Raw genomic sequence first — 10,656 nt, 5'->3', positions numbered from 1 at the left:
CCCACCCAGCAGCCCGTGCCTTCTCCGTGCCCAGGGTGCCCCTTCCCCACTCGGAATTGCCCCAGAAACTCCTCGGCTCCTCTGCCACCTGGCCGAGCCCCCCCATCAGCATCACACCGGGAAAAAAGGGTGAAAATAAAAGGAAAAGGGAAAATTTGGATTCTCCATCCAGGCAGACCGCGGCCAGGAGAGCTGGTGGGCTCCGGGGGGAAGAGAGGCGAGGGGAGAGGGCTCGTTCTGCGGCAGAAAAGGTTTTTCCAAACCCCCCTGGCTGTCAAGCCCATCCGAAACTCCTCCTCTGTCTGAGGAGCGGCTCCGCTCCCCCCTCCCGGCTCCCGCAGCTGGGCGGCGTAGGTAGCTCCAGATAAGTGAAAGTGGTATTTTTGTCCCCCCTGGTCTGCTGCTCCCCGGCCTCTTCCCTCCCCAAATCCAACCGGCAGCTCCTGCTGGCTCCCAGCCACCCGCACGGGCTGCGGGAGCCGGGGAATTCCCGCATTCAGGAATCACAGAGTGCATCTCCCACACAGCATCATCTCACAGGGTGGCTGTGCCTCCGACCACCCTCTGTGTCCCGGCTCGGCACACCCACAATCTGATTATCCGGCCTTTTAGCGACACCAAATACATTTTATCACACAAATACGTTTTATCGGCTGGGAAAAAAAACATCCCTATCACATGTAAAGGCACATTCAAGCAGGCAAAAGCTCTGCACGGACAGAAAACGGGGGTGATGCTGAGTTCTGCTCCAAAGCTTCCTCCTCCAGCCTCCAGCTGCCAGGATGAGATGGAAAGGGAATCCCTGGGATTAAATACAAACGGCAAAGCAGAGAGAACCCACTTCCACCGCAGCTTCCCGGGCAGCCCAGGTCCCCCTGAAACAGGTTACAACCACCTCACCACCAGACTCTGCTCCACACATCAGCTGAGATTTTTTTTCCTTCCAATGCATTTTAGTCAGCAGACTACTAAAAACAAACAAACAAACAAACAAAAACCAACCAAACAAAAAAAAACGACCACAAAAATCCCCCCAAAACCACCAAAACCATGACAAAAACCCCCAAAAAACCAAACTGAGGAGGAGGAAACGCAGAGCTTGCAGCCAGTTGGCACCATAAGCCTTGAAGCGAGCTGGGAAGTCACCCACTAAACTTATTTCTCATTTTCCTTTTTTTTTCCTCTGTGGAAGGGGGAAGGGAATCTGGATTAACAGCCCATCTGACCTACCAGTGGTGTTGGGACATGAATCAAACACAATCAAAGGCCCCAGTGTCAGCATTGGCTTGACCCCTACCACTGCTCGGGCTGGGAGCTCGGCGGGGCCGGTCCTGGCCAGGGCAGGGTGAACCTTGCCCAGGGTTATTGGTGCCTGCCCAGGGCTCTGCCCAGCCCAGCCCAGCCCCTGGCTTGGGGCTGCAGCCACCTCAGCCCAGAGGGGTGCAGGGCCCGTGGGGATGGAGCCAGCTCTGCCCCACCATGGCACGGTGGCCCCGCTCCTGAGTGAAAACAGATCCCCCCAAAGCATCCACTCCAAACCATGGGGAAGAGGAAGGGAGGTGTGGGCTTACAGGGGTTTTCAGTCATTTGGAGGGTTTTGTTTCTTTGTTTTTTCTTTTCATGCCTTTTTCCTTTCCAGGACTTTTTTGGTCTGATTTCCCCTTGATTTCCCCTGAGTGGGCAAGGCCCAGCCCAGTGGGAAAAGCCAAATCTCAGTGTCACCCTGGGGATTTGGGACTCACATCCCACAACGTGTCTCCAGACCCAGCCTTGAGCCTCAGCAGGTGCTGAAAAATGCTTTATTAAAGCCCAAATATCCCATGTCATCTTCAGACACAGGATGGCATCTTTAATACCCTTTTCCATCACAGAAAGGAGGAAAGAGGAGGACATCAATTATTCCTAAATGAGGTGTGCAGCAGAAGAGTTGTTTGTCTGTAGAGGCTGATATTGATAGGGGTATCTCAGGGAAAAAATCTGGTTATTTTTCGTTTCAGTGGACCTTCCCCACACTCAGACACAAAAATCAGTGAGGGATCATCAGCAGGGAAATCTGTTCTACCCTGGCTCTGCAGGAGCAGGCTCCAAAGGGGATGGACATGGTCCTGTCAAAGTTTCAAGCTCACCTTCCACTTAAATGTCATTTTTAATGGAAGTGGTGCAAGCTTCCCTTCTCTCCACCAAGCCCAACATGTGCTATTTTTATTTCTTGTGTGCACGCTTTAACTCAGCACTGACTTGTGCTTTTAACCTGTTGTTCCAAATATATAGAAATGAAATACTCCTATTAAAAAAAAAATAGATGCCAGCACTCTCTCCACAAGACTTGGCTCTCCAGCTTTACCAGGTGAGCTGGCATTAAATCCTGTTGCTGTATTTTCTGCAGCTGCTGGGTGAGAAAGGCTGATTTGGGAATGCCCAGTGAGAGCTGGGTCTGCTGGATCTGCTGGTGCTCCTCCTGTCTCGAGAAGGGAGCCTGCAGCAAGGCTCCCATCAAAGCCAAGCTCAGCATGCTCAGAAATCAGCCTGAGAGGGAATTCAGAGTGGGGATGCCCACCCAGAGCAGATCTGGGGCCAGGCAGGACTGTGAAGCTGCAGCTGCTGGAGCAGCCTTGGGTATCGCTGCTGGACAGGCAGGGATGCTGCAAACACCGTGCTGGCCACAGCCCTCCCTCTGCCAAAGCTTTCCTGCCACCAGGTTCCAGTGGAAATTGGATTCCAGAGCCCAGCTGCTGCCCCAGCTGCCTGTGAGACACCTCCTGTGGCCAGAGAGGCTGCTCAGCTCAGCCAGAACAGAGCCCGAGGTCACAGGGATGGACAGGAGGACAGGAAGGACAGGAAGGACAGATCTCCCCATGGCAAACCCCACAGCTGCAGGGCCAAGACCTCACCCTAAGGATGATCCAGCCAGGATCATCCTGCCCCAAATGTTTGTCCATGAAATGGACAGAAAATAGATCTGAAAATACAGACCTGAACTTATCAGTTCTCTGCACGTGTCACGACAGAGCTGTGAGAAAACATCAAGAAGATTTGGTGTGGGATGCAAATTCCCACATTTCAGACAGTTTGGGAGGCCTTGGGTGCAAGAGCTGCTGCTCATCCTGGCCAGCAGAGTCCCAGATGGATCAGTGGTGTCTGTGCAGTCCCTAGTGCATGATGTCCTCATTGCACATCTGTCCTCAGGGCCAGCAGCACATCCCACACTTCCAGAGTTCCCCAAATCAGCATCCAGTCATGTGAGCCCTGATTCCTTTCCTAGGTAAGGCAAAATTTCAGGGTGTCTGACAGAAAATTCCAACACCTCTGTGTGATTTTGAGCCCTTTTTTGAAAAATTGTGAACCAATCTGTAAAATGACAGAGCAGTCTGATGCCTTTTGTGACACCATTTGGGTGGGAAAAGTGCTTTGAGATTTCATGGTGAACTCATCCTCACTGAAAACAAGGAATTTCAGCATCACAAAAAGGACAGGAAGAGAGCAAAACAACCTCCATCCATTCCCTCCCAGCCCCTCTTAATTCTATCCAGAGCACAGAGCTGGCTGCTTCAGCAAGGCTGGAAGCTCTAATTTGGATAAATCTTTCTGGCAAATGCTCTAAAATCCATCTGCTTCCACAGCCACGGTGGAACTGCAGCCTGAGATAGCTCTGGCTTCCACTGCTGCCTGAACTGAGAGCAGAGATTTCCCTTGATTTCCCTTGATTTCCAGAGATTTCCCTTGCAATCAAAGGGTGGAAAAGAGAGAAACAGCCTTGGGACTGGAGGAAACAGGAGAAAATTTGCCTTGAGAACAAGTTCTTCAGGCTGGTTGGTCAGGCTGAAGCGGTGCTTGGGGTTTTTACAAGCCCAGTGCATCAGAGAGGGCTCCAGCAGAGGCACAGAGTGGCTGCTTTGTGCTCAACCAGCCACGATGGATCTCCAGCCCTGAGCCAGGTCCTCAGGCCAGGACCTTGAGGAAACCCTTCACAAAGCCTTGTTTCCCTTTCAGAAGCCTGACTTTGGTTCTAACCCATCAATCCAAGGCACCACAGCTGGCAGGGGACTCATGTAAGGAAAAAAAAGCAGCTCCAGGGAAGTCAAACCTAATTTCCAAAAAATCCTGGGGTGTTACAGGGTTCTCCCTCCAGCACCAGCCAGGCTGAGGGGATGGAGATCCCTCACTCATCCCAGCATCTCTGCAAAGCTCTGCAGCCTTTCCAGTCCTCCTTCCACGGAAAGTCCTCAGCACACATTTGGAGCAGTTTACAGGATGATGATGACAATGTGTTTCTCCTAAATAAAATCCATTTTTAAAGAGTACATATGCAATTACTTTGTGTTTTGGCCTGTATTCAGGAAAGAATTTCCCCTCGGGTCAGATTTGGCAGGGACTGATGGGGTTTTCTTGCTTTTCCTCTGTAGGGTGGGCCATGGTCCACTTCCTAAGATGGTCTGGACATTTTCACCTCACAATTTCTCTGCTACTGCTGGGACCCAGGACACTGGCAATGCCCTTGATCTCTCCTGCATGTTCAAGGTTTTGTGGCTTTTGGTCTTTTGTACTAAGGGTCTTAAATTTGTTATAGGGTGTTGGGAAGTGTTTTATGGCCTGCAGCCTGCGGTGGATGTGCTGGGGACCCCTCTGGATTAAGCAGCTCTCCCATGGTCACCTGGAATTGTGAGAGCCTGTGCTCCATGAGGCAGGTGGGCCCTTGCCAGGCTCTGCCAGCCCTCCCTGATCCTGCAGGAGCAGGGCTCTGCCATGACTGCCAGGAGCTCCACCGCAGCAGGGTCAGCTGGGACATCTCCCCTCGCTCTCATTTGAGGTGTGACTCCCATAAACCAGGGTGAGAGGGGGGATTGGTTCCATAAACAAGGTGGAACTCCTGGGACTGGGAAATTACAGAACCTGCCCTCTGCTCCTGTCTTGCAGGACACTTCTCCTCCTCCAGACCACACTGGTTACTCCAGGCCCACCTGAAGTCAGAAGAAAGGGCTTTTATCTACTTTTGGAGCAGAGAATCCTGCATAGCTCATTCTTAAATCACTAAATTTCAGCCCAGGCAAAACCAATACCTGTGGATCAGGGAAACTTTAGGGTTGAGGCATCGTTCTAAAGCTCTGCCTGATCTGAGTTCTTCTGGGGCTCATGTTCCATTTACATCTCACCAGCACCAGCAATTTTGTTTAAATCTCCTTCAGATCCCTACAATCCCCCACTTAGCTCCAAAATCACATCCAGAAACACAAAATTTCCAGTGGATTTAGGACAGGATTGCTGGTGGGTTTGCCTGGGATCAAAGGCTGAGTGCTCAAGACCTTGGCCATGTCCTGAGCTCCGCTGCTCAAACCGGCTCTGCACAGCCAGGAAATCTCTCCAACCTGGCACCAGAAACACCCCCTGCTACCAGACCCAACGTGCAGCACAGACCCATTTCCCCTTTATCCTCCAAAGAGAAAAACAAACAAGCACACAAATGCCAAAACGTTAACTACTCCCCAAATTACTCAGCCTTCTGCTAATTAGTCAAAATTTACAGCAGCTGCACTACTGGAAGTGAGCTCAGCCTTTAGCCCTGGAAATTCCTGGGGAGGATAATTTTCTACAGTTTTTCTGGACTTACAGAAATCTCCAGGAATGTTCCAATATACTAACTAACTTCAGCAGCATTTCTAAGCCTTCTTTATTCTGCTCCTGCTGGGGGAACCATGGAGCTCACAGGCATGAAATCCACGAGTGCCTTCCCTCTCAAAGGCTCCTGTACACAGCAAATCCAGGGATGTGCGTCCTGAGAACCACAGAGGAGAGGCTGAGGAGCTCTCTGCCTGCTGTTTACTCCTCATTCATCAGCTCTTCCTGACCTGCACAGATCAATGCTCAGAGCCTGCCAGGGGTTCCCCACTTTTGGATTTTGTGTCCCAGTTTCCTGGTGGAATTAGCAAGCAGTGATGTTCTGTGTGCATCCTGAAGGCTGGGGCTCGACAGAACACAATGCAGTGTGGGGGTGTTTTGGGAGGATGAGCTCTAGATCTGTTTGTCACTGCTCTGGGTAATACAAGCCTGGATAACACCATAATTCACCAGGCTGAGAGTGCAGCATCCATCAGGGTTTGCCATCACCCACCTGCCTGATGGGTCTCAGCGAGACAACAGGGCTTCTGTAAGTAAAATGTAAATAAAATATAAATAAAATGTGACCACCCATCTGCCATGGCATTGCCCAGCAGATCATTTGGCCACACTGAGTCCCCAGCTATTCTAACAGACTTCCCTCCCTGAGTAATCCTCACCCATTTAGAACCCACTTTCTTCTCCAGAATGGGAGACAAGCTGATAAAAAACTCCTGTGTGCTCCAAGAGTGGATCCTGAGGAACAGCAGGTAGGCAGCCAGGTAGACAGACAGACAGACATGATGATAAGCCATACATCTGGCATGTGAGGATCATGGCAGTGGAATTACCATTCCCCAGCCAAGTTTCACGCTTTGGGGAGTTGTTTTGACATGCTGTCAATGCTGCACCAGAATAACCTGATTTATTTGCCCTGTTCTCTTTGAAAAGGTCTATTTGGTGCCATTTATTTTGCACTCACTTACTCGCCATCCTATCAGGAGGCGGGAGGTCAGCAGGGTCACTCCTGAGAGAGTATCACGTTCTGTACAGAATAGAGAAAACTCTCCAAGTTAGTGGGAAGGGAAGAATTCATGCTGGGGCCTCCTTTCAGCCTCTGCTCTCCCACAGTGGACTCAGAGACCTCTTCCCTTCCCACATCCTTGCTCTTCCTTTCAGATGGAAAAGCCAGCTCCACTGTCACTGATATCCCACCAGTATCAATCCCTCCTCTGCTTCAGTTTTGCTTCATTTTCACCTCTGCTGATCCTTGGCTGGGAATTCTCAACATGTCCTTCATGTATCACACAATAAAACCCTTCAGTCTTTTCTGTCTTTGCATCTGAGATGGATGTCGGGTCCCAAGTGGCTGCCAGAGGAACTGGAGGCACAGCAGCAGACAGCAGAGAGATGCATTGCTCATTTCCACAGAGATCAGCATCATTACAACAGCCTGAGGCATTTTTAGGGATAAAATATCTGCTGAGTACCCATGCTGGTGTACACACACTTGCAAGCACAGTGCTCATGCTCGTGTCCAGTTTGGGTCAGTGGCCACACTGGGTTTGCTCTGGATGGCAAATCTCACATCCCTCCAGGCCCTCCTCAACTAGGCAGGAACCATGGAAGCAAAAAACGGTTGTGGCAACAGATCTGGGGCTGAACCCTGAACCCATTCTGAACCCACCCTGAACCTGCCAAGCACCACAGCAAAGTGAGCTCTGTGACCACAGTGCAGCAGCTCCAAAGGCAGATGACAGAATAGAGAAACCATCCCTGAGTTACAGGACCTTTTCCTTCTTCTGGAGCATGACATGGATGGGCCAGGAGTGGGAATAGTCAGAGCCTGATGGCTCCATCAGCAGCAGAAGGAGCAGCCCAGGGAAGCAGAGAGCACAGGCAGCAGTCCAAGGCACTGGAGCTCAGTAGCAGCAGCCCAGAGCTGCTCGGTAGCAAGGCAGGATCTCCCTCCCTCTGGATAAATCCTGTTTTATCACTGCCTCCCGCACACAACCTGCCTTTTGCACTCTTCCCATCGGTCAGGAGCGTTACCTACACGAGGTTCTAACAGCACAGCCTCAGCTGGCACCTTTGCTTTGTTTAGCTCCTTAGCTGGGGAACATCGGGGCTGAGCGGGCATTAGCTCACGGAATAACAGAGCTCCGTGCACAGCTGAGAGGCAGCCCTTGACACTTGTCTCCTTCCATGCTCACAGCCCTGCACTCGTGCTGCTCCAGCCTGGAGGCCTCCATCCAGTTAATCACCCTCACACTTGATAGCTCCTGCCTGCCCCGCTGTGCTGGTGCTCCCAAACACACGGAGCTGCTCCTCCCCACCCAGGAGTGAGCAGCTCACAAGCCAGTGGAGCACTGCCAGAGTTATGTATGGATGAGATAAGCACGGGGGCAAAGCATCGGCATTTGTGCAAAGGCCTCCTTCCCCTCAGCAAAGGAGAAAAAATGACCTCATTGGCTCAAAAAACCCCCCCAAAAACCTCATTAAAAATAAGAAGCCACCAGTCAAAAGCAGAAAGAATATACTACTAGGAATAGAATTTTCTTTCTGTTTTTAGAAAGAATAGCAGCCCAGCAGGAGCAGTCCAAGAACCCAGGATCATGATCTAAAGTAACATAAAAATAGCCCCGGAGTCCAAGGGAAAAGAGGGAGATATTTCCAGCCTGCACGCTGCAGAATTCCCTCTGGAAACGCAGACGGGTTTGCTTCATTTCCTCTTCAGCTTTTGCTGAAATATCCAGCAGCACAAAAGCCCCCTCTCTGCACTGAGAACACAACTGTTGAGTGCATAAGCTCTCCCCACATCACACCAGGCACTTCTCCATTCAGCAACCAGCCTCCTTTGACTCCCATCCCTGCTTCACGAGGAGGGAAAGCTGAACTGAAGAGCTGAGCTTGACAGCCCTTTATTTGCAAACCTGCTTGTCTTTCAAAGGCATTTCAGCTAGGAAACTTCAGTGAATGAGAGAAGAAACCCCTCAGCAATTCCTGCATCTGTCCAGAGCCAGGACTTCCCCAGAGGAGGAAGGGAGCCCGTGGAAGAGGTTTCTCCTCCCGTTCCCTGCTGACACGGCCTCTTTCCCCGTTCCCACTATTCAGCCCGAGCTCTCCCACATCCTTATGTAAATTCCAGCTGCTTTTCCAGTCTCTCCTACCCAGACCTGTCTCAGCTTCCCCTCACTGAGGGCTGCTTGCAAAGCTGCCCAAGGACCATTTCCGAGTACATGTGCTCCTCTTAAATTAATGCAGTGGCTTAGAAGCAAACAAACAGAAAAAAATCAAAAAAAGAGAGGGAGGAAAAATGACAGCTGAGCTTACAGATGAGTTTGCAGGACATGAACTGGGAGGCAGGACTGATAACCAGCACTGTAAAACTTGGTTTTACAAGGGAGGGAGGTGTGGGCAGGCTTCCTCCCCATCTCACAGCCCGAGGAGCAGGAGGGGATGACGGCCACATTGTGGTAAAACAACCAGGCTGGTTGAGAACCCCAAACCAACCTCTCGAAGACAAGAATTGAGTGAATACTTCAGTACCCTGCTAATTACTCCTTTTATGATGGTGTTTCTGTTACCCCGAATGGAGGCTGCGAGGGGATTAGTAAATAACGCTTTCCTTTGCTAACCCCTGTCTACTTTTCGCTGCTCCGACACCCTCCAAGACAAACAGAAACCACGCGAATAAATAAAGGCTTCATTAGCTCCGCGAGGTGTCGGAACTCGAGCGCTGAGAGAACACCCGCAGGATTCCCTTTGCGGGATCTCTTCCCAGCAGGTCCCACAGTGACAGCAGAAAGGATCGCTGGGTGTTTGTCCTTCCTCTGGCAGGGTGACAACAGCTCCCGAGAGATGCAGGATGGATCTCTGCCCTGCCGAGCAGAGCACGTCCATCCTCCATCCACCTGAGCTCAGGGAAAGCCGCACGGGCTCACCCTCCTGCTGTGATCTCAGCCTGCTCCATCCACCTCCATCTCCCAGGATGAGCTCTGACAGCACCAAGCCCACCTCATCCAGGCTTTTTTCTCCATTCCCCACTCTGTATCGACATCCCAGCCCTGTTCCTTGCCAGTTTGCTCTTCCCTGGAGCGAGGCAAACAGGGAAAAGGGAGTTTGAGTGCCCAAACCTCAAGGTCCTTCTGAGAGCTCTCTCCTGCCGCAGAAAGTCCCTTCATCTTCCCTGAGATTCACATAAAAGCAGTTGAGGTTAATATTGGAGAAGCCAAACTATAAACTGAGAATTAGGCTTTAGCCTAAATAAATCATCACCTCCGAGGCCGGGTCTGCAGCTGGGTGGGGAGGGAGGGGGGGAAGCCCCTTCGGACTTCCCGGGACGGGCAGAGAGGGGATGCGGCATTTAGGGGCTGAACACGGGACAGGCAGAGAAGGGATGCGGCATTTAGGGGCTGAACACCCAGAGGCCTCATCCACGTTATGGGATCAACCTCCTCGCTGTTCCCCAGGGGGATCAGTGCTGGTTTTAGGGGGTTCCTCGAAGGAGAGCCCCCCTCCCCATCCCTGGCACCCCGGGGCCGCTTCCTCTCTCCCTGCGGGAAATGTCCCTCTAATGATTCCCCTGCCCCGCTGCTCTGCAGTTTGTCAAGCTGCCTGACTTCAAGCCATCCTGCATCTGTTTCGCCTAGAGAGCCACGCTCGCCTACATTTTAATAAACCCTATAATTTACACATTTCCCTCGTACCCTGTAATTTCACCACCCCGAGACGCGGCGAAGGGAGAAAGCGCAGAGCTGGGAGCAGCTTGCAGAGAGCACTGCCAGAGAATCGAGAAATAAGTAGAAGGGCTTAAATCTGCAGCAGTAAAATAATCCAGGGGAGGGAGCCAACAATGACTGAAAAATAAACATCTCCCCCTGCGAAAGCCCGCGGCCAGCCCCGCTCCTCGCAGCCTGGCGCTGCCAAGAGATCGGCTGCGCTGGGAAACGCGCCTGAGGACTCCAGGAAAAAAATGGATGTGGGTTATATGGACCCCTTTTATAAGGCAACTGTTAGCGGTAACTGAGTTTAAATTTATATGTTCAATAAAGCCTCTTCCCC

At 51.5% G+C, this 10,656-nt stretch overlaps 1 long non-coding RNA gene across 1 annotated transcript in view; it reads left to right on the top strand.

The window, feature by feature from the left end:
• LOC115947918 overlaps positions 1 to 4,477 on the top strand; it is a 12,780-nt gene extending 8,303 nt beyond the window's left edge. Inside the window, exon 3 of the long non-coding RNA XR_004081773.1 lies at positions 4,404 to 4,477. This is a non-coding gene — a long non-coding RNA (uncharacterized LOC115947918). The remainder of the gene's footprint in view (positions 1 to 4,403) is intronic.
• The last annotated feature ends 6,179 nt before the right edge of the window (positions 4,478 to 10,656 follow it).

This window comes from Geospiza fortis, unplaced genomic scaffold (assembly GCF_000277835.1).
Source record: "Geospiza fortis unplaced genomic scaffold, GeoFor_1.0 scaffold408, whole genome shotgun sequence".
NCBI classification, from domain to species: Eukaryota; Metazoa; Chordata; class Aves; order Passeriformes; family Thraupidae; genus Geospiza; species Geospiza fortis.
The sequence above is the reverse complement of the archived record's forward strand: the minus strand, read 5'-3'. Positions and strand labels throughout refer to the sequence as shown.